The sequence below is a fragment of the Phaenicophaeus curvirostris genome, chromosome 5 (assembly GCF_032191515.1).
Source record: "Phaenicophaeus curvirostris isolate KB17595 chromosome 5, BPBGC_Pcur_1.0, whole genome shotgun sequence".
Classification (NCBI taxonomy): domain Eukaryota; kingdom Metazoa; phylum Chordata; class Aves; order Cuculiformes; family Cuculidae; genus Phaenicophaeus; species Phaenicophaeus curvirostris.
The window spans coordinates 44,225,970-44,231,004 of record NC_091396.1 but is presented as its reverse complement, the minus strand read 5'-3'; positions in this window follow the sequence as shown (position 1 = coordinate 44,231,004).

The following is a 5,035-nucleotide window of genomic DNA, read 5'->3' as shown; positions in this document are numbered from 1 at the left end:
GCAATGTACCTGTAAGTGTCTGCTAACAAACGAGGGAGTAATTAGTAAGTTGACGGCTTGTTGCCTTCAGGGGCAGTATCTATTTTCTGTGATTCTCTGAGCTTGAGCTGTTCACAGCTCTGAGGAAAAGCATTGCATTTATCACTGGTTTTCCTTGGACAACTTTTGTTTGTTTGTTTTGTAACTTAAGGGTTAAAGTCAGAACTTTATTAATTGGGATAATTTTGTGACATCAGTCTGTGTCCATTATCGTTGCTGTGTCTAAAACTATGGAAACCCTTTTCTTGGGCTGTGTGAAGATTTAGTCCATCTTCTGCCATCACAGCATTTGGCTGCATGTGTGCCATATAATTAGGCAGATGTTCTCTCATATTATGAAACCAGCATCTAGCCTTGATTCTGACTTTCAAGCCATGAGCCCTAGCTAAAGAAGAGGGAGAGCAGCGTATGTGAATTTCAGGGACTGTCTGTAGCATTGTGATGTGTCAAGCTATTATTTAGAAACTACTCGTGGGAATAAAGGTTATATTATGCTGGGCTTGGAAAAGACAGAGGTCAGATAAAGTTGTGGTCTGAAGAATCCAGAAACTGAAGTTCCAGTGTCCTCTGTAAATCTCAGAGGCTGAGAGTCTGGAGCTGCTGGAGTTGGGGTTGGGACACTGAAAGCTGGAAGACTTTGCAAACCTGGCACGAGCAAAATGTTGCACAGCAAACCATGTGGACGTGTCTTTACATGCCATGTCCAGAATTACTCATGGGAAAGGGTCCAAGTTGAGGCTGGAGTTTCAGAAAACACTGGTTGGGTGTGAAGGAGGAAGCTTGGCATGCTGGATTACTTTAGCATGAAGTAGGTTCTAAAGTTTCTGCCTCTCTTTGCAGGGTGCATGATGTCATCTGGCTGCTCACATTGTCCATCCCGATCACCAGTTCCTTGCGATGTCTTTGAGAGGGAGTGGTGGCAGTGACCTGTTGCTGACTCCACAGCCTCCATTTATCCTTGCACCTGACAGGGATTTGAGGCTGGGAGAGAAATCATGCCCATGCACTCCATGCTGGAATTCAACATGCTCCACCTTGTGTCTCCAGCAATAGCAAGGAGTTGCTTTCATATCTTCATGTCATGGATCCTTGATTCTATACAGGCCACTTGACCTGAGAAGTGTCAAGATATGCTGCCTGGGAAACTGCATTCAGTTCCTCTGCTCAGCTTTCTGTTTGTCTCTCCTTATGGAGAAGGAATTTCTTCAGATGCCTGAATGAAAAAAATGGGGAAATTATGCTCAATTTGGATAAGATTTCTTCTTATTTTCCTAGTGTTATGTCTGAGTTGGTCAGTTGAACTGGGCTGTAACTCCCAGTTCTCATAAGTGAATTAAGGTGTTTTTTATGGTTTTGGCTGTTCTGCTACATCTTGTGTCTGACTGACCTGGCACATGACAACAGAAAGAGTTTGAGCATGTGATTATGGGAACTATAAAAGGAAAACACTTACGGGAAACAGCGAAGTCCAGCAGAACTTCAGCCTGTCTTGGCATCAGCTGTATGGTGCAGAATCTGAGATTTTAAAATCCTCCTCTTAAACTCTTTCCTTGTTTATTTTTGATTTGTTTGTTTTGGGGTTTGTTTTTTTATGACTGCACGAGAAATCATAATCTCTGCTCTCCAAAGCATGAAACTTGATTGTAGGAGGGAGGTGTTACCGCATGAATGTGTTCATTTTCAGATGTAATTTGCTATAACTTTTTTTTTGCAGTAAAACAAAACAGCTGTAGCTGAAGTTCACCCAAAATTCCCAATCATTCTTTTCCAGCTACCCTTCTGTGGAGATGGCATGCTAAAAAGTATGCTGAGGCGTGGGCAGTTACACACAGGGTTGGAAGTGAGGAGTGAGGCCAAGAGCCAAGCCTCAGCCTCGGTATAAAGCTGCAATGAATAACAATGAAGGAAGCAGAGCTCTTGTACCAGATGAGGGATGGAGAAACTGGAATTGGCATAATCCTGCTCCAGAGCTCTCTCTGAGGCACGTGAAGGCCAGAATGAGTTTGGGTGGTATTGGTGGGAGTGATTCTGCAGTGGCCAAAACCAAATTCTTCTCTCCCTCTTAAGACAATTCTCTGATAAGCTGCGAGAAGTGTGTTGGCCCATACCCACCCCCTGGTCTAGGGATTTATGCTAATGTAATTCTGAATGCTTGTAAGTTATGCAAATTTCTGAGTAGTCTTGGAAATCTCATCTCTTACCACAAGGAACAGCTGCATGGGGTTCTCTTGTGCTTCAGTAGCTGAAGTGTGAAGTTCCCTTGAGATGAGATAGTACGGCTTATGGCAACGAGTGAAGAAACACAAAGAAATACAGTTTTCTGCAGTTATCTTGGAGGATGATGAAACCAGCTCTGGGGGTCTTGGATATGTCTGGAGAAGTGGTCTGGTGCATAGAGGCTAGCTCAGATTTGCAGAGGCCTTTTATTGTGGGTGTGGAGCAGACTTGGACTCCTGCTTTGGGAAAACTGGCAGCCCCTTCTGCCTTGTCTGTGACTAGAGCAGTCAGCCTTGCTATGCAGCCTTCCTTCTCCTTGGCCCGTTTATACTGGGAACAACACACTACACTGGTGGCAGTTGTAGTCATTGTTGAAACTAAAACTTACTGTTCAAAAACGTTGCCTTAGTGCCTCCTAGTAAGACATTGAACTGTTGTTGTTGTGCTGTGTGTCCCCACCCCCAGTGATAGGATCTCACTGACTGCTATCTCTTACGTTGACCAATGTTGTCTTGTTTCCTTCTGCTCACCCTCTTCCTGTTAATCTTCTGTCCTTTCTCTCCATCTCATTCGCCATCCCAAAGTGCAGTGAGTCTCTCTGTGTTCAGATATTATCTAGTTCCTTGCACAATGGGGCCTTGTTTCAAGATGGGGGCTTCTAGTGCTGCACAGTATTGCTGTTAAATATCAAAGGACCTGGTTGTAGATAGACCTAAGGCTGCCAAGTGGAGAGGCAGGGCAGATACTGGCTGATTTGGAAATGAATTTTTTCCTTTTTAGAAGATTGTTGTGATGTGTACCATGGTGCCCAGGTCCGTCACGCTCCCTGAATCAGCTCCGTGCTCTGGTCTGCTGCCTGACGGTCCTCTGAGCAGAGCTGGGCCGGGCTCAGGGATGCTCGAGGTGCCTGGGTGTAGGGACGGGGAGCACTGGGGCACCCCTCTTCTGCCGACTGGAGGTGACTGTGGCTGGTTGGCCACAAGAGGGGGGCCGATAGTCAACTTGAGCTGATCAGGTTTAACAGTGGCCAACTTCAGCTCTCTTGAAACCCTGCAGGTTGAGTTGTTATTGTCTGGGGTTCTTTTTGTCCAGCAGATCTCTTAGGCTAGCAAATGAGTTGGCTGGCAGATTCTCTTTCTGTGTTTTTAACCCCCAAACTGGAATGTATAAGAAGAGAGCATCTAGGAAGTGTCCCCTGGTCAAGCATGAGTCCCTGCAGCACTGCTCCCCTTTTCTCTTTTGTTTTCCAACAGGCAACACATTTATGATGCATGAAAGGAAGTTGGATTTACATACATATGACTAACCTGCAGCACCCTCTGGAGACTCAGGACAAATAGCATAGTGAGAATAATGTGCTTAATATGAACAAACAACAGCAGTAACACTAACCAGATTAGATGTGTTCCCTCAGGATCTGAGGCACAGATTAGTCATGATAATACATGGACTAGGAATGCAGAATTGAGCTGATGTGCAGAGTGTGCTGATGTTCTCTTTTTAGGGCTCATTATAATGAAAAGGACTCTTTTTATTAACTGCAGCCACCACTAGCAGAGGCTGGGTGAGTGGAAGTTGACATGAGCTTGGATGAGTTGTGATAGGTGACTGGTGCATGCAGCAGCTCCAGGGGCAGGAGGGAAAAAGGACCCTGTTACCTCCCTTGGGGAACTGTCTTGAAGTGGTCCCTGTGCAGGCAGTACCTGCCTCGGACACTCTCTGCATTAGGTTGTTTTTTGAGTAGAGGTGGTTTGGCCCAGCTAACCTCACATTTTGCAGTTAGTAGTGTCAGTCGCCTATTGGAAGTGGCTTCAGAAGGCACTCTGGGAATTTCTTCCTAGGAGTTGGCTCTGCAGTGCCTCAGTCCTTCTGGTTCCTCTGAGCAGGGTTGAATGAAGTGGCAGAGTTTCAGAGGAGGCACATACCAAGCACATTACTGGGGTGTAATGCACTTGGTGCTGTGGAGCCCTCTTAGGTCTGAGGCTCTGAGCTTGATCGATCTGTTCCCCAGCAGTATAAGGAGCAGAGAGGAGGGCACCAGGTCGAACAGCAACAGCAGAGGGGAGGAAGGTGGCAGAGGGCCATGGGACTGGTGGTGTTGAACACAAGAGGCATCTTTAGATTCTAGTACAGAAATGCTCACGGATCAGAAGGCATCTCTGGCTGTGTTTCTCATCATCCCTACTCCTCAAGTACTCCTCAAGATCCCTACTTCTCAAGTGCTCACTTTGGTGCTGGAGGCCTAGGACTGTGTGAAGAGGTAGCCTGTGGAGACAAATAGAGGACCAGAGCTTGATATGGTGTTGAAGCAGAAGTTTATAAAAGACCTAATGGTGCTGAGGAAACACACAGCTCCTCCTGATTCCTTTGTCTTGTCAAACAAGGTCAAAGTGGCAGCCAGCAGGGATTGAAAGGTCACAAACACATGGCTAATCAAAGCTGTCTGCTCTACAGATGGACTGAGGAAAGCAAACGCTTTCCTCCCTGTCTTCATGCGGGCAGATAAAAAAGTGTAACATGGATGTGGATAATGAAAACGTCCATGATTAAATAAGATTTAAAGCAAACAAACCCTCCTGCTTCAGGGCCAAAGCCTGCCTCTGACAGACAGGAGTTAGAAAGGAGCTTGCTTTCTGCTTCTCTTGAAGCTAGCCACTGTCCTTTGCAGGACTGACTTGGAGGAGTGTTTGGCAGCTGGTGGCCCAAGGCAGGAAGGGGGAGGCAGAATCTGCTTTAATCCTGTCATAGATTTCATGCTAATTAGGGTTGAGCCAATTTA